At 38.0% G+C, this 19918-nt stretch overlaps 1 protein-coding gene and 1 pseudogene across 2 annotated transcripts in view; one reads left to right on the top strand and one right to left on the bottom strand.

Annotated features, from left to right (window-relative positions):
- The window catches only part of ZC3H12B (zinc finger CCCH-type containing 12B), a 230602-nt gene that overhangs the window by 123629 nt on the left and 87055 nt on the right, over positions 1-19918 (bottom strand). The window lies entirely within an intron of this gene.
- LOC309651881 (peptidyl-prolyl cis-trans isomerase FKBP1A pseudogene) lies at positions 1882-18650 on the top strand (annotated as a pseudogene). Its single transcript has one exon. The product of its transcript is annotated as a peptidyl-prolyl cis-trans isomerase FKBP1A pseudogene (transcript).

The raw sequence follows: 19918 nt of genomic DNA, 5'->3' as shown, positions 1-19918 counted from the left end.
AGAAGAAAGGAGCCCACCTCTTTTTTATTGTACTTTCTTAGGACTTAGCCACAACAATGGGTAGCTGAGGGCAGGATGGGAAACACTGAGGTCCTGCTTCTCCCAGAAGGAAAGCCCTCTGGCTGGAAACTGGGGAGAGGTAGCCCTGTGTTCTTGGTTGCAGCAGTCTGGAGTAGTCTCTGCTTCATTGAGCTGGGAGGGGAAAGGGAGAGAGCAGGCTTGGATCAAATACCACAGAATCTCTCACCTTTCTTAATATATTTTTATAGATTTTCTTGAATAGATGTTTCTTGATTTGCTGCTTGCTCTTAGGACAATTTCCAGAGGCTTTAAAAGGTTGTTTTCAAAAAGTTTTCACCAGTTTTACTGAGAAGGTCAGCAGAGTTCCTCATGCTATTATGCTGGAAGTTTATTTCCTTAATATTCAATCTTGGTTCACATTTATTAAAGTAGTTATTTTCTTACATTTCTTGAGACTATAATAAAGTGTCTAGAACTCCTGTACCATTTATTCTTTTATATCTTAACAACAAAGTATATACAGTGAACTTGTCTTATAATGAAAAATTATATTTTTCCCTGGTGGTCTAGTGGTTAGGATTAGGCACTTTCACTGCCATGGCCTGGGTTCAATTTGAGATCCCACAAGCCACGTGGTGCAGCCAAAATAAAATATTTTTTTCACACACACACACTGTATTTTATTTTTACAAGAGATAGACTGACATCAAACATTGTACATGGATGACCACAACAATAGCAACAATGATTGCAATTACCAAACACGAAACACACTCATACTATGTCATAATATTGACATTCAGTCCAGTAATCCTCCACTGTAGCAGCTCCTTTACTTTGCAGTGAAAATTGATTTGTATATTCTTTGCCTCTGAGTCCCTGTGGGATTTTTTTTTAATTCAAACAGAAAGTCACAAAAATTATACTCATCCTCATCAGTTCTCTCAGTCCCATGTAATTAATTTTTTTTTCATCTTGATCTTTTGTTAGCACTTTTATGAGTTCATCAGTTTTTCATTAGAGTTCTGAAAATGCTTATTCATTCAGTTCAGCAGTACAGTCAGTTACCAGAAACCTGTACTTGTCAGAGTCTTTTCCATGAATTTCTTGAAGATGAAACCCTTTTATAGGAACATATTTGCAAAAGCACCAGAGTACACCCAGAACTGTCTGTAAATGACAAAAGACTTTAAAATGACCACGGTTAAAGATTTGATGAAAGTTCATAATAATGCAGTTGACAAGAAAATTAGTTATTTCTGAGATATACATTTTAAACTAATAACTAGGATTATGACTTATAACATTATACCAGAACATATAAGATTTTTAGTAATTTCATGTAATGTCTGAAACTTTTATATTAACATATTTCCATACAAATAACCCAATGAAAGTTTAGTATTAGTTGTTTTGTTTGTTTGGGTTTTTTTCTATACATCAGGTTCTTATTAGCCATCAATTTTATACACATCAGTGTATACATGTCAATCCCAATCGCCCAGTTCAGCACACCACCATCCCCACCCCACTGCAGTTTTCCCCCCTTGGTGTCCATATGTCCGTTCTCTACATCTGTGTCTCAACTTCTGCCCTGCAAACCGGCTCATCTGTACCATTTTTCTAGGTTCCACATACATACATTAATATACGATATTTGTTTTTCTCTTTGTGACTTACTTCACTCTGTATGACAGTCTCTAGATCCATCCACATCTCAACAAATGACTCAATTTCGTTCCTTTTTATGGCTGAGTAATATTCCATTGTATATATGTACCACAACTTCTTTATCCATTCGTCTGTTGATGGGCATTTAGGTTGCTTCCATGACCTGGCTATTGTTTTTTTGTTGTTTTTTTTTACCATCCCCACCCCACCGCAGTTTTCCCCCCTTGGTGTCCATATGTCCGTTCTCTACATCTGTGTCTCAACTTCTGCCCTGCAAACCGGCTCATCTGTACCATTTTTCTAGGTTCCACATACATGCATTAATATACGATATTTGTTTTTCTCTTTGTGACTTACTTCACTCTGTATGACAGTCTCTAGATCCATCCACATCTCAACAAATGACTCAATTTCGTTCCTTTTTATGGCTGAGTAATATTCCATTGTATATATGTACCACAACTTCTTTATCCATTCGTCTGTTGATGGGCATTTAGGTTGCTTCCATGACCTGGCTATTGTTTTTTTTTTTTTTTTTTTTACCATCCCCACCCCACCGCAGTTTTCCCCCCTTGGTGTCCATATGTCCGTTCTCTACATCTGTGTCTCAACTTCTGCCCTGCAAACCGGCTCATCTGTACCATTTTTCTAGGTTCCACATACATACGTTAATATACAATATTTGTTTTTCTCTTTCTGACTTACTTCACTCTGTATGACAGTCTCTAGATCCATCCACGCATGACCTGGCTATTGTAAATAGTGCTGCAATGAACATTGGAGTACATGTGTCTTTTTGAATTATGGTTTTCTCTGGGTATATGCCCAGTAGTGGGATTGCTGGGTCATATGGTAATTCTATTTTTAGTTTTTTTAAGGAACCTCCATATTGTTCTCCATAGTGGCTGTATCAATTTACATTCCCATCAATAGTGCAAGAGGGTTCCCTTTTCTCCACACCCTCTCCAGCATTTGTTGTTTGTAGATTTTCTGATGATGCCCATTCTAACTGGTGTGAGGTAATACCTCACTGTAGTTTTGATTTGCATTTCTCTAATAATTAGTGATGTTGAGCATCTTTTCATGTGCTTCATGGCCGTCTGTATGTCTTCTTTGGAGAAATGTCTATTTAGGTCTTCTGCCCATTTGAATATATATATTTCAAGCAGTAGAAGATAACTCTTGAAGCTAATAATTTGGATTTTTGATTGATTTCATTTTATTTTTTTGGTGAGTTTTAGGAGCTGTCCTCTTTTTAATAACAAAAGGTGTCAAAAGAATTGTAAAAAACTTTAAAGCAGGCTTAGCCCTCAAGGATTATCTAGTTAGGAGCAGAAGTAGAAGATTAGAATCCAAGTGTCTAGATGCTCAGCCTTGTGCCCTTTGTTGGTGAACATAATGCATGTCAAACAATGAACAAATTGAGCACACTTCAGAATTTATTAAACATTTGTATCTATCTATGTTATGTGATCTTCACAACAACCCAGGAAGGGGGTCTGGGCAGTATACAATTATTTTCATTTCACAGATGAGAAAACTGTAATTCAAATCTCCAATACAGAGGTGAAATGAGTTACATGGTTATCTGACTCAAATATCCTGTTCTTTCCATTATACCAGGCTTCAAATGAGGTGACCAAGTTGGAGCACAAGCCCTCAACCTTGAGACTAAGAGTCTCACATTTCTACTAATAATATTAATGTTAATTCAGAGGCATAAACTGAACTAGGAAACTTCACACTTGGGCAAGATTTTTTGACCATGTTCTCACCAGGACCCTGCCACTTATCACCTGATGTTTGCCTCTTCTTTCCTCCCATCCTTCCTCCAATTGATATTCCATATTTTTCTATGTCTCCTTTGTTATATAAAAGTAGAGTCATTGAGGCAGTTGTGGCAGTAGGAAATCAGTATCAAGTCAGAAAGCATGTTCTGAGCTTCTTGATGATCCCTACCGGAGCTACCTCACTGGTGCCCAAGCCCTTTGTCTACCTGGAGAACCAAAATATTAAAATATACTGTAGTCAGCAAAAAAGTCTTGGGACTCAGCATCTTTTCTTTGAAAAGTCAGACAAAAACAGCTGTGCAAATATACTATGAAGGAAGAAAGCAACTTGAACCTAATCTGTTAAGTATATTTCTTACTCTTATCACACCTTGCCATACAAGCAAATGCTAATATACAGTTTATGAAATGCTTTAAAAAACAACTACAAATGGCTGGATAAAAAATAATTTAGCTTGTCACATACACATGAATTCCTTTCTTTCCTTAACTCAATATTTGAATTATTTTGAATCATATAGACCCTGCTTCAAATTTTGAATCTGCAACTTGCTACTTGTGTGACCTGTAGCTTTAGGCTCCTCATCTGCAAATGGGAATAATAAAACTTACATCAAAGTATTCTTATGAGAAGAAAATGAGATAATGTATATGAAGGAACTAGCACATTGACTAGAACACTGTAGATATTCAGTAGATGTTCTTTTTCTTCCTTTTCTTTTATAATCACAGTGAAGAAATTAGTAACCATGAAACTCTCAGAGAACAATTCAGTCTATTTCATTGTATTAATTATACATAGGGAAACATTCAGAAAAGAGAGATCAGGGCTTCCCTGGTGGCTCAGTGGTTAAGAATCCGCCTGCCAATGCAGGGGACACAGGTTCAAGCCCTTGTCTGGGAAGATACCACATGCCGCAGAGCAATTAAGCCCATGTGCCACAACTACTGAGCCTGTGCTCTAGAGCCTGAGAACCACAACTACTGAGCCTGCATGCCTAGAGCCCGTGCTCCACAACCACAGCAAGAGAAGCCACCGCAATGAGAAGCCCGTGCACCGCAATGAAGAGTAGCCCCCGCTCGTCGCAACTAGAGAAAGCCTGTGCGCAGCAATGAAGACCCAGTGCAGCCAAAAATAAATAAATAAAATAAATAAATTGATTAAAAAAAGGAAAGACAGATCAGTGAGAGGATTGCAATGATCCGGGAAGTTTTCTTGAAGAAAGTGGGATTTGAGTTTCACGTTAATGGATAGTCCAGTGTATCTCAAAATCCTCTATTAGAGCACTGGGATTCTGAACAATGGGCCAGGGTGTTCCACTATTTAGCTAAAGAACTAGTAATCACTTCTCAATATTCAAAACAATTATGATAACATTCTCTTAATTTGAAATTTCCCTTCCACAGATTTCTTTAATTCTTTGACACTTGCTACAGCTTTTCTAAATTAAAACACAGAATAGGATAATAATGAATTTAGCACAATCACATGGTTAGCTCTTTTATGTTTAATAAAGTTATTTTGTGATATTCTACAGAGCGAATTATGACTTTGGGTGCTCTGCTGTCCGAACACATTTGAGACTCACTGGGATGGGTGAAAAAGATGAAGCAGATGGGGAATAGCATAAAGATAGCATAAGAAAAAGTGTTCGATCGTACAGTGAGCAGATCCACCTAGAGTGGACAGTATATGTTATGGATTAATAGAAAATAATGGCTAAGTAATAATAAGATATAGTACTATCCTGAGTATAGTAATTTATAATTTGCAAAGAGTTTACACATATCTGAGCTCATCCTCATAAAAATTTTGTGAAATAAAGAGAGCAGGTAATAAAGTTACCATCAATAATGACAGATTCTAATGACTAAGCACTTACTATGTACCAGACATCATTGCTAGATGCTTCACTTATATTATCTCTAATGCTCACAACAGCCCTGTGATATAGGTGTTATTATCTTATTTTCACAGTTGAGTAAACTAAGGCTCAGAAAGTTTAAGTAATCTGTCCAAGTCTTCATACTTAGAAAAGAGCAGATGCTTAAATTTGAATCTCAGGTCTGTCTGATTCCAGATCCACTACACTATCATAACAGCATGTAAATAAGAGAGGGAAGGAGTAAAAAGGGAGAGTGTAGTAACAAGTGCATGACATTATAGCTTATGTACAACAACCTTAAGGTTGGATTGTCCAGAAAATAAACTAAAATAATTTTTGAAGTCCATTTCATAAAAATAGCTTCAGCTCCATCAATCCTGAAAATCAACAGACTCTATTTTGGAAGGCCTAGTTGCCATACTGAAATATTTTGGGGGCACTAGTTTCACTTTAGAGCTCATGATTTGGAGTCATTTATCCAACTCCAAATGGGAGAAATAAAAAGCTTTCTAGATTAACATCCTTTACCTTGATTTTCCTCCTTGTGGGGATGCCAGCAACCTACACAAGCTTCCTAGGTCATGGTGGGTGGTGGGGAAGGGGAAGCTAGGATGAAGTGAAAGAGTAGCATTGACATATATACGCTACCAAATGTAAAATAGATAGCTAGTGGGAAGCAGCTGCATAGCACAGGGAGATCACCTAGGTGCTTTGTGACCACTTAGAGAGGTGGGATATGGAGGGTGGGAGGGAGGCTCAAGAGGGAAGGGGTATGGGGATATATGTATACATATAGCTGATTCACTTTGTTATACAGCAGAAACTAACACAACATTGTAAAGCAATTATACTCCAATAAAGATGTAAAAAAAATAAAAAATAAAGTAACCCACAAGGTGACACATAAGGAGTTTCCATGACTGGCTCCCTATCAAGGCATTTTCTTTACATAAGGAGAAGTCCAGAGATTGCCAAAACCAGGGATCAGCATGAAGGCCTTCCTCAGAGTCTCATTCCCTCTTGAAATGATGAAACATTCAGGATGCTCATTCAGAGGGAACAAGTGGTTTCACCAGTGGGAAAAGTCTTGGTTTGTCAATCAATACCCTTCAGGGAGGAAACAAACGCTGACACTAGAGCTTAGACTAGAGAAAGGGCAACATCTATTTTAGCTCCAAAGAGAAAGATGTGATCTGTCACAGAATTTTGACCTTCATGATAGGGAAGCTTTGCCACCCCTTTCCTACTGGAGGTATACTTAAAACATAGAAGGACAGAGTAAAAGCCCTCTGAAAAGCCTGAAAAGATGACAGTGAGTCTAGAAACTAAAGCTCATAGAACTTTATTCAATGGAGAGTTCCTCCATTCTGTATTTAAAGGCAACTAACTCATATTGTATGATTAAAGCAAATCATTTTTTAAATTTATGAATATGCACCCTTGAAAAATATTTTATTTTAAAGAAAATGATATTTTTTGCAAAAACAAGGAAGACATACTATTTTTATTTATAGAAAAATTCGAGGTAAAAAGCATTCAAAAACAAAGTAAAATAGAAAACTCTTATAAAGCACCTACTAGGTAAGGTTCTAGGGCCTTACTACTCAAACGTGGTCCACCGGCCAACAGTATAGGTTTCACCTGGGAAACCATTAAAATGCTGAACCCCAGACCTATTAAATCAGAATATGCATTTTAACAAAATTCTTAAGTAAGCTTAGGAAGTACTGGTTTAGGCTTGGGAAATGTTTGTCTAAGTATGTTTTTATTTTCATCAGAATAATCCAGGTTATTGGTTAAAAAATTAAGGCTCTTGGGCCCTAACACAGACCTACTAAATCACATTTCTCAGAGTGGGACCTGGGAGTGTGCATTATTAACAAGTGTAGTAGGGCAGTAAATCTCAAACTTGAGCATGCATCAGAATTACTTGGAGGGCCTGTTAAAACACAGATCGCTGGGATCTACCACAGAGTTTTGTGATTCAATAAGTCTGGAGTGGGTCTGGAGAGTTTGCATTTCTAACATGTTTCTTGGTGATGTTGATGCTAGTGGTCCAAAGACCACAATGGAAGAACCACTGCTTGGACATAATTTTAACAAGTTTACTTATCTGGTTGTCCAGTCTAGACTAGCAGGAACAATTAGAAGGGGAGTAGTCAGAGGCATTATACTGATAGCAGCAAGAAGCAGCATCAGATAGGCTGAAAATGAGGGGAAAAACAGTAACTATAAAAAGAGACATAGAAATAAACATATTTTTCTGAGTGTAAGTGCCAAAAACCTTATGTGTCTCACTCTCATCCCGCTCCCACGACTACCAGTCTCCTAGTTATTGAGGGTTATCATTGTATCTTATACGATAGCAATGTGAGATGTTCATTAATAATGACCCCCCAGCCATCGAGAAGATGCTTAATTCTGTTTAGTTTACTGTTTAAGCAGGTATAGAATTGTATAATATATTTTAGAAAGATTTCCATCGAGGGTCAACTTTTAAACACTAATGCTTAAGTTGTCTGATAAATTCACTTTTGAAAACCACTCTAAAATGATGCAGGATAAATGAGGATTGTCTAACACTGGAGTTCAGGCAATCCAAAGGTGATAATGACAATATCTAACATTTAAAAAGCAAATTCATTTTTTCATGTAATACAATAATACTTTGAGACACATTATCACTATTTCTTAGAGGATGGCTATCTAAACTAAGATTCAGTAAAGTGAATCAAATTGTTGAGATCACATAGGTAGTTAAATGGTAGTGAGACTAAATTTCAACTTAGGCCTATATGACTCTATTTCTCTATATTATTCTGCTTTCTTTATAGGGGAAAAAAGGCTCAGGCTGAGAAGCTGGATATGTAGACAGTTCTCTTGGGTTTCTGCAGGCCATACTTCTTGTAGAGCTTCCTGTAAGACAGACATCCAAACTTTATTAGCCTTCGCAGTTTCTTTCACTTACAGAAACCACAAGAACTCCCTTAATGCTTCTGTGTGCCATAACTTACAATATTCCCTTTCTTTCTCATTTACCGCTTTGGATTTCACTGTTACCTGGAGTCACTCCTACCTCTTCCTACACCTGATCTTTCTTGCCCCAGGTTCCAATTTTTCAACGAAATTACAGAGGGGCTAGTGGGGATAGGAGAGACAATTAGAGACAAGGAGAGAGAAAGCCTTTAAGACCTGTGTAGCTGTTTCTCCTCTCCCATTCCCCTATGTATCCAGTGCTTTGGCTGATCTTCAAATTCCTCACAGCTTCATCACACTCCTGTGATAAGGGCCTCAAACACTGAGGCTGGTGGTCCTCTGGAATACAAATGCTCATTTATTTTTCCAAGAACTCAGGCCCCACCATTCACACATATGCACACATTCAGTTGTTCTGAGAGGGCTAAGTAAAAGGAATGCTTTAGAGTAGGAACTCTTTTATTTGCTGTTTCTTGTAGTTGTTGGTGGTTGGTATTTTTCAAAACCTCCAAAAGAGAAGTGTGCTTGCTTCATTCAGGATGGGCAACTTAGAAAAAGATTTATTTTCTTCCGTAGTGATTATCAAAAGAAAGAAACTGGAAAAAATAAAGGGAGCAGAGATTTTATATGCAGCAGACCTAGACAATATTCCTACCACTACCACTTACAGATGATGGCATAGAACGTCATTTCTTCTATCTGATTTATAAAATGGAGTAATAATTCCTATCATTCTTACCTCACAGAATGGTTTGACAGTCTGATGGGGTAATAAATATGAAATTTCTCTGGAAAATATAAAGCAGTGTATGGGTATAAATTTTGTTTGCTAATACAATATTCTGCATCCCTAGCATTTCACATGTTACTATGTAATTACTGTTATTACTAAGAGTTAGATTTTATAGTACTATTCATTTATTCAAAATGCTTTTCTTGAGCACTTGTTTTATTACAGGCATTATGCTAGGAATTGGAAGTACAGAAATATACCAGACACAATTATTTTCCTGGGGGTGTGAATCTATTGAGGTATATTTATAGGTTTATTAGGTTTTGGTGGTGGAAGAGTGGTGACTGGACTGGGAATTCAACCACCATTTTTTGCCAGTAATTTGGAAATTATTATGCTATTTATGTATGGAGTCATATCAGTAAAATTGGTGAAGTAGGCAGCTCCAAACTCCTATCGCCCTATAGAAACATTGAAAAATAAGTAGAAACAGTCAGAACTAACTTTGTCAGAACTCTGGAAAATAGTCAAGTGTTTATAGTAACCAAGCAAATGTGGAATCAAGAAAAAGCCAACTTAAAAATTGTAGAAAAGCTTTATAGTGTTTTTATTCACCTTGCCTCACCTACCCCCAGATCAGCTGTAGTCTTGAAGCTGGAAGCCCCAATTCCCAGTGTGAGACCCTGGTCCCTGGTTACAGAGGGGGCAGACAAAATCTCATTTGCAAATTATTGTGTTAGTCTGTTCTAACCTGCCTGAAGACTACCTGAAAGAGTGATGCAAAGTGTTCTTATCTGTTTCTCCTAACTTGCAACTCAGAGTGGAAAAGCGGCAGGCATAATTTGAAAACATTGTAGGTGTGGATGAAAAATATGCAGTCGTCAAGGTCAAAAGATTACAGGCCAGCTCGCCCAGCGTCCGCAGCCGCCTCCGCTATGGGAGTGCAGGTGGAGACCATCTACCCCGGAGATGAGTGCACCTTCCCAAAGTGCGGCCAGGCCTGCGTGGTGCACTACAAGGGGATGCTTGAAGATGGAAAGAAATTCTATTCGTCCCGGGACAGAAACAAGCCCTTTAAGTGTGTGCTGGGCAAGCAGGAGGTGATCCGAGGCTGGGAAGAAGGGGTTGACCAGATGAGCGTGGGTCAGAGAGCCAAGCTATCTCCCCAGACTATGCCTATGGTGCCACTGGGCACCCAAGCATCTTCCCACCAAATGCCACTCTCCTCTTTGGCGTGGAGCTTCTAAAGCTGGAATGACAGGAATGGCCTCCTCCCTGAGCTCCCCATTCTTGGATGTGCCATGGAAGGATCTGGCACCTCCAGATGCGCACAGCGAGTCCATACGGAGCTTTTCCTGATGTTCCAGTACGTTGTTTGTATAAACATCTTCCCTGACAATGTGTTCTGTCACCGGCTTTGCTCTTCCCCTTTATCTTCGTATGTGTGTTGACCTGAACTATATGCCATAAAACTCAAGTTACTCATTTTAGTTTGTTTTTGTTTTGAGGTGAAGATTGAGTTTCAGTCCTTTGGATCTAGATTTCCAGTTAAGTATTAGTCAAGTATTAACAGCACAAGTCATGGGTTAACTTTAGAATAGGAATTGGTATTGGGGGGGTGCAAGAATCTTTATTTTATTTTATTTTTGGATGAAGGTTTTATCTATTATATATTAAACATTCTTGCTGCTGCGCTGCAAAGCCATAGCAGATATGAGGCGTTTTTGAGGGCCGAATTATTCTCCAAGTTGAGAGATGTCCTTGGGTTGAATCAAAAGCCCTGCCCAAAACTAAAGTGGGAAGGGGGAGAACCTTTGCTTCCACTGCCCCACCTCCACCCTCCCCTTAAACTCTCTGCCTTTTGAAAGCAGATCGTTTTCACTGAGATGTTGGACTCTACAGGTGTCTATCCCCAGGCCAGCAGGGACCTCTGAAGCATTCTTCATGGCCTGGCTTTTTCCATCCTGTGGTTTTTCTAATGGATATTCAGGATTTTTGTAATCTCATAGGTATCCAAGCTCCACTTTCTAAATTTTAAGAACTTTAATCGAAAGTTAAATTGACGGTGCTGTTCTTAGACACTTAAAACCCATGAAAGCCCAGCCATCATGACAAATCCTTGAGTGTTTTCTTAAGAAAATGATGTTGGTCAACACAGCTTCAGCATCTCCTGTTTTTTGTTGCTTAGCTCCCCCTGCTGATCTCACAGTTTCCTGGCTTCTCCTTCCCCCTTCTCACCCCTTTGTTGTCCTTTGTAGTGATTTGGTGAAAGAAATTGCTGCCTACTCCCCTTCCCCGCACTACATATGAATTTCAAGTTTCATTATTGCAATAAAAGTGCTTTATGCTGGTTTTTCTCAAAAAAAAAAAAAGGTCAAAAGATTACAGTTGAAGGTTCCAATTGAAGATGGAGATGTAGGAAAATCCTTAACTCACCATCTCACAGAGACACACTGAATTACAACTATATATAGAACAGTTTCCCCAGGAAAAAAATTAAAGGCTAGCAACGTGACCTCTTCACGTTGGGAAAATGAGAAAACAAACAAACAAACAAACACACACACACGCATAGTGAAATAGATAGGAAAGGCTGCGAAACAATTTTGCTGTAAACCCCACCCCTGGTGGGGCAACGTTCAATCAGGAGGGAACTCAAAACCCAGAGCTTCACCCTGAGGAGCATAGGGTTCATATTCCACATTGGGCACCACAACTTTTAAGACCCAGCTCCTGAGAGATGAGTCCCCAAAACATCTAACTTTGAAAACTCATGCCCATGAGACATGTTGCTGTGGCGAACTGAGAAATGGCTCTTAAAGGGCTTGTGCACAGATTCACCTGCCTTAGGGTCCAGCGCAGAAGCAGCCTTTTGAAAAGTGCCCAGATGTATGTTAAGGAGACTCATTTGCTAATTTTAAAGTATAGGTCTGAGAAGCAGGAGCATGCTGGGGTACTCTCCGGGGATGGAGGCTGATGAACATCATCTTTCTGTTCTCTCTTTGCCTTACTAAATCCAGCAGGCATCATCTTTTTATTTTCCTTTCCAATGAGTGCCATCTTTATGCTTCAGCTGGTGGACACCATCTTCCACGTTCTCCCTCTGCCTTGCTAAAGCTGGCAGGTGCCATATAATTCTTTTTATTTACTTTTTCTTTCTTTTTCTTTTTCCCCTTTCTTTTCTTTTTTCTTTTATTGGTAGGTGCCACCTTGGCACTCCCCTTCTTCCTTATTCCAGCCAGTGGGCACCATCTTCACACTCTCCCTCTACTCTGCTCCAGAGCACCAGTATCTCTCAGAGGAGAGTTTCTACAGGCATCTGGTGCCCTTGTTTTTACATCTGGTGACCTGGTTTTTGCAGCTGTCACCCAGGGGACACCCCTTGATTGCCTGGCTATGAAGGCCAAGGGAACATGTGTTCCTGGGTTCCATGGGACTGTAAAAATTGGAAAGACAGTTCTAGGCAGGCCACCACACACAGGGTACTATACAGACAGCAGACTGAAACTTATACTCTAAGCCTTTCTGTGAAAGAGGTCTATTTACATGTTCAGGAGCTATGGCCTCAGGGGCAGGCTTCTGGTTTGGTACACTTATAAGGGCCTGTGGAGGTGCTCTTAGAGAATGGCGGCTGGTGGATATAATCTTTGTGCTTCCCTCTGCTTCACTTGCTGGTATCTTCCAGAAAGGAGCTTATACCCTAGTTTGGTGTTCTGATTTTTGTGGCTGCTGCCAGGGGACACCTCTACATCGCCTGGCTCTGGTGTTTATGGGTCATATAATTGTGGGTCTCACAGGACTGTAACCAATTGCAAAAATATTCTTAAACAGCTCCGACCCCAGGGCACAGCAAGAGGTAAGAGCTCTAGGAGCTCAGTCTTATTGTGAAAGAGGCCTATTAGTTTACTGTCATAGCTGCAGCCCAAGGGTCATTTTTCTAATTAAGCCCACATGCAAGGGTTGAATGTAAACCTTTCCTGAAATTTTGAAGGGAGGAATTATCTTCATGCTCTCCCTCTGCCTTACTCCAGATGACCAGCATGTCTCAGAGGGAGCACTTATATATGTCTGGTGCCCCAGTTTTTATGTCTGGTGCCCTGGTTTTTGTGACTTCTGCCCAAGGGATAACCATTGATCACCTGGCTTTGGTGGCCATGGGGACTTGGTTTCCTGGGTCCCACAGGACTGTAACAAAGAGACAGTTATTGGCAGGCTACCACACCCCAGCAACTGCACAGACAGCAGATTGAAACCCCCAAAGCCTTTCTGTGAAAGATGCTTGTCCTGGAGCTTCAGCCTTAGGAGCAGGCATCAGGTTTGGTACCTACCTCAACTATAAGGGTGTTCTCAGGGAATGTAGGTCAGGGGACACCATCTTTGCACTCACCTTTAGCCTCACTATAGCTCATTGGTATCTTTCAGAAAGGAACATATACACATGCCTGGAGCCCCAAGTTTTGTGACTGACACTCAAGGGACATCTCTTGATTGCCTGGCTCTGGTGGCTAGTGAAGCTTAGGCTTGCAGTCCTAAAGAACTCTATGTATATGAATTGTTTAAAAGCTGCTGCTTGAGGATCTGGTTTCCAGTCAGCCTGAACCTAGGTACGGACTGAGGTCCTCCCCTTTGGGACATTGACAGGTCTTGGCATACCCTCAACTACTGAAAGTCACTAAAAATAAAATAGGCTGCTTGGAAAATCACAAAGGCTTGAGAGACTAGCAAGAGCTAGGGCAAGGATGAGTGATATGTCATCTCCAATACAAGGCCAATCCTTCAAGTCTGGGAGAGGTGGCTGTTTTATCAAATGCATAAACCAACACAGAGAATCAAACAAAATGAAGAAACAGAGGCATATACTCCAAATGAAAGAACAAGATAAAACCTCAGAAAACCTTAAAGAAAGGAGAAAAGTAATTTACCTGATAAAGAGTTCAAAATAATGGTCATAAAAGTGCTCACCAACCTCAGGAGAAGAATGGATAAACACAGTGAGAACTTCAACAAAGAGATAAAATATATAAGAAAGTACCAAACAGAAGTCACAGAGTTGAAGAATACAATAACTGAACTGAAAAATACACTAGAGTGGTTCAATAGCAGACAGATGAAACAGAAAAAAGATTCAGTGAACTGGAAGACTGGACAGTGGAAGTCATCCAATCAGCAGAAAAAAAAAAAGAATGAAAAAGAGTAAAGATAGCTTAAGGGACTAATGGGACAACATCAAGTGGACCAACATTCACATGATAGGAGTTACAGAAGGAGGAGAGAGAGAGAAAGGGGCAGAAAACATATTTGAAGAAATAATGGCTGTAAACTTCCCTAACCTGGGAAATGAAACAGACATACAGAACCAGGAATCCCAGAAAGTTCCAAATAAGATGAACCCTCAAAACACACACCAAGACATACTATAATTAAAATGTCAAAAGTTAAAGACAAGGAGAGAATTTTAAAAGCACCAAGAGAGGGAAAAATCTTATTACGTAACAGAACCCCCACAAGAATATCATCAGATTTTTCAGCAGAAACTGCAGGTCAGAAGGAAGTGGCATGATATATTCAAAGTGCTGAAAAATAAAAACTTCAAATCAAGAATACTCTCCCCAACAAAGTTATCATTCAGAAATGAAAAAAAGATAGCGTTTTCCAGATAAGCAAAAGCTAAAGAAATTCATTACCACTAAAATGACCTTCTAAGACAAAAGGTATTTCTTTAAGCTAAAAAGAAAAGGTGCAAATTAGTAACAAGAAAATATATGAAAGTATAAATCTCACTGGTAAAAGTTAATATATAGAAAAGGTAGTAAATTAATCACTTATAAAGCTAGTATGAAAGTTAAAAGACAAATAGCAAAATAACTGTAGTCACAATAATTAGTTAAGGAATACACAAGATAAAAAGCTGTAAAATGTGACATCAAAATATAAAACTTGACTCACTCCCCACTGGGGCTGGAGGGGCTAGAGCATCAGTGTGAGTAGCTGTGAGCAGCTGAGGCTGCAGCAGTGCAATATTGCAGCTGCACCATCTGTCAGAAGCAGAGCCAGCAGGGAGGGGGCTGCTGTGAGCAAAGAGGAGGGGTTGCTGTGAACTAAAGGCAGCTGAGACCCACCCACTGGCCAGCCATGGAAACAGAGGTGACACTGCCCTCAGAGCTGTGTGTCCACTGTGCGTGTGGGGGGTAAAATGTAGAAATTTAGAATGTGTTTAAACTTAGTTGTGATCAATTTAAAATAGTCTGTTACAAATAGTTGTTATATGTAAATCTCATAGTAACCACAAAACAAAACCTATAGTAGATACATGAAATATATAAAGAATCTGAGCATATCACTAAAGAAAGTTATCAAACCAAAAAGGAAGAAGGCAAGAGAAAAGAAAGGAACGCAGGAACTACAAAACAGCCAGAAAAAAAATGGTAATAAGCATATACCTATCAATAATTGCATTAAATGTAAATGGACTAAATTCTCCAATTCAAAGACATAGAGTAGCTAAATGGAGACCCATCCATATGCTGCCTGCAAGAGAGTCACCTCAGAGGTACAGATACTTACAGACTGAAATTGAAGGGAGGGAAAAGATATTCAGTGCAAATGGAAATTAAAAGTATGCTGGGACAGCTATATTTATATCAGACAAAATAGACTTAAAACAAAGTGTATAATAAGACAAAGAAGGGCACTGCATAATGATAAAGAGGTCAATCCAACAAGAGGATATAACATCTGAAGATATTTATGCACCAAACATAAGAGCACCTAAATACATAAAGCAAATAATAACAGAGTGAAAGAGAGTAATAGACAGCAATACAATAACATTAGGGGACTTTAATGCCCAACTTACATCAATGAATAGATCATTCACACAGTAAGCCATTAAGAAAACATTAACCTTAAACAACACATTAGATGAGATGAATTTAACAGATATACACAAAGCATTCCATCCAACAGCAGCAGAATATACATTCTTCTCAATTCCACATGAAGCATTCTCCAGCATAGATCATATGTTAGGCCACAAAACAGATCTTAAAGTATTTAAGAATGCTGAAATATATAAACTGTCTTTTCAAACAACAGTGGTTTGAAACTAGAAATCAAGTACAAGAATAAAACTGGAAAATTCACATATATATGGAGATTAATCAACATGCTACTGAACAACCAATGGGTCAACAAGAAATCAAATGAGAAATCACAAGATACCTTGAGACAAATAAGAATGTAAATACAACTTATGGGATGCATCAAAACAGTTCCAAGAGTCAGGTCCATAATAATAAATGCCTGTCTTAAGAAATTTTAAAAATCTCAAATAAACAACCTAAGTTAGTACCTTAAAGAACTGGAAAAGAGAACAAATTGAACCCAAAGTTAGTAGAAAGAAGGAAATAACAAAGATCAGAGCAGAAATAAATGAAATAAAACTAGAAAGACAATAGGAAAAAAATCAATGAAACCATGGTTTCTTCTTTGAAAAGATAAAAGATATTCAAACCTTTAACTAGATCACCAAGAAAAGGGGGAAAAAGTGCTCAAAAAATAAAATCAGAAATGAAAGAGGAGACATTACAATTGATTCCACAGAAATAAAAAGGATCATAATGGACTACCATGAAAAATTATAAGCAACAAAATTGGACAACCTGAGGAAAATGGATAAACTCCTAGAGACTTACAAATCACCAAGATTGAATTATGAAGAAATAGAAGATCTGAATAGACTGATTACTAGTAAGGAGATGGAATCAGTAATAAAAAACCTCCCCCAAAATGAAAGTCTACAACCAGATTGCCTCACTGATTAGTTCTACCAAACAATCAAAGAAGGATTAAACAAAACCTGCTCAAAATCTCCCAAAAAGTATAGAGGAGGGAACACTTCCAAATTCATTTTATGATGCCAGTATCACCCTGAAACAAAACCAGACAATGATACCACAGAAAATAAAATTACAGGCCAATATCTCTGATGAAGATAGATTTTAAAAATCTTCAACAAAATATTAGCAAACTGATTTCACCAATACATTAAAAGTATGATACACCACGATCAGGTGGGGTTTATCTCAGGAATGCTAGGATGGTTCAACATCTGCAAATCAATCAGTGTGATACACCACATTAACAAACTGAAGAAGAAAAAGCATATGACCATCTCAACGGATGCAGAGAAAACTTCTGACAAAATTTAACATCCATTTATGATAAAGAAAAAACTTTCAACAAAGTAGGTATAGAGGGATGTACTTCAACATAATAAAGGCCATATATGACAAGCCCACAGCTCACATCATATGCAATGGTGAAAAGCTGAAAACTTTTCCTCTAAGATTAGAAACATGACAAAGATGTTACTTTTGCCACTTTTATTCAACATAGCATTTGAAGTCCTAGTGAGGACAATTAGGCAAGAAAAGATATAAAAGGTATACAAATTGGAAATCAAGGAGTAAAATTATCAGTACTTGTAGATGACATGATAATATTTGTATATAGAAAACACTAAAGATGCCACAAAAAACCCACTAGAATTGATACAGGAATTCAGTAAAGTTACAGGATACAAAATCAATATTCAATAATCTGTTATGTTTCTATAAATTTATAAAAAACTATCAGAAAAAAGTTAGATAACTCCATTTATAATTACACCAAAAAGAATAAAGTACCTAGGAATAAATTTAACCAAGGAGTTGAGAAACCTGCACACTGAAAACTTCAAGATATTGATAAAAGAAATTGAACAAGACATAAATAAATGGAACAATATAATGTGCTGTGGATTGGAAGAATTAATGTTGCTAAAATGTCCATATTACCCAAAACAATTCACAGATTCAACACAATTCATACCAATATTCCAAAATTCTACTTCATAGAAGTAGATCAAGCAATCTTAAAATTTCTATGGAACCACAGAAGACCCTAAATAGCCAAAGTAATTTTGAGAAAGAAGAACAAAGTTGGAGGCATCACATTTCTTGATTTCAAATTATTTTACAAAGTTATAGTAATCAAAATAGTATGGTATTAGCATTAAAACAAACACATAGATAAGTGGAACATAATAGAGAGCCCAGAAACAAACTCACACACATATGGTCAATTAATCTATGACAAAGGAGCCAAGACTATACAATGGGGAATGACAGTTTCTTCAATAAATGTTGCTGGGGAAAGTGGACAGCCATATGCAAAAGAATGAAATTGGACCACTATCTTACACCATTCATGAAAATTAACTGAAAATGGGTTAAACACGTGAATGCAAGACCTGAAGCCATAAAAATTCTAGAAGAAAACATAGACTGCAAACTCCTTGAAATCAGTCTTGGGAATCATCTTTTGGGTTTGACATCAAAAACAAAGGCAATAAAAACAAAAATAAACAAGTGGGACTAAACCAAACAAAAACTTTTCAGCACAGCAAAGGAAATCATCAACAAAATTAAAAAGCAACCTACTAAATAGGAGAAAGTATTTGCAAATCATATATCTGATAAGGGACTAATAAAAATAAATAGCAAAACACAAAACAACAATAAAAACCCAAACAATCTGATTAAAAATGGGCAGAGGACCTGAATGGACATTTTTTTCCAAAGAAGACATACAAAAGGCCAACAGGTACATGAGAAGATGCTCAACATTACTTATCATCAGAGGAATGCAAATCAAAACGACAATGAGACATCACCTCACACCTGTTGGAATGGCTATCATTAAAATGACAACACATAAAAAGTGTTGGTGGAAAAAACAGAAATATAGATCAAAGGAACAGGATAGAAAGCCCAGAGATAAACCCACACACATATGGACACCTTATTTTTGATAAAGTAGGCAAGAATATACAATGGAGAAAAGACAGCCTCTTCAATAAGTGGTGCTGGGGAAACTGGACAGCTACATGTAAAAGAATGAAATTAGAACACTCCCTAACACCATACACAAAAATAAACTCAAAATGGATTAAAGACCTAAAAGTAAGGCCAGACACTATAAAACTCTTAGAGAAAAACATGGGCAGAACACTTCATGACATAAATCACAGCAATATCCTTTTTGACCCACCTCCTAGAGAAATGGAAATAAAAACAAAAATAAACAAATGGGACCTAATGAAACTTAAAAACTTTGGAACAGCAAAGGAAACCATAAACAGGATGAAAAGACAACCCTCAGAATAGGAGAAAATATTTGCAAATGAAGCAACTGACAAAGGATTAATCTCCAAAGTTTACAAGCAGCTCATGCAGCTCAATAACAAAAAAAAAAAACAACCCAACCCAAAAATGGGCAGAAGACCTAAACAGACATTTCTCCAAAGAAGATATATAGATTGCCAATAATCACATGAAAGAATGCTCAACATCACTAATCATTAGAGAAATGCAAATCAAAACTACAATGTGGTATCACCTCACACCGGTCAGAATGGCCATCCTCAAAAAATCTACAAACAATGAATGCTGGAGAGGGTGTGGAGAAAAGGGAACCCTCTTGCACTGTTGGTGGGAATGTAAATTGATACAGCCACTACGGAGAACAGTAAGTAGGTTCCTTAAAAAGCTAAAAAAGAACTACCATACAGCACATCAATCCCACTACTGGGCATATACACTGAAAACCATAATTCAAAAAGAGTCATATGCTACAATGTTTATTGCAGCTCTATTTAAAATAGCCAGGACATGGAAGCAACCTAAGTGCCCATTGACAGATGAATGGATAAAAAAAGATGTGGCACATATATACAATGGAATATGACTCAGCCATAAAAAGAAATGAAATTGGGTTATTTGTAGTGAGGTGGATGGACC

This window comes from Balaenoptera physalus (genome assembly GCF_965194825.1).
Source record: "Balaenoptera physalus genome assembly, chromosome: X".
Lineage (NCBI taxonomy): Eukaryota > Metazoa > Chordata > Mammalia > Artiodactyla > Balaenopteridae > Balaenoptera > Balaenoptera physalus.
Note: the sequence above shows the minus strand (reverse complement) of the source record. Positions and strands in the feature narration are given on the sequence as shown.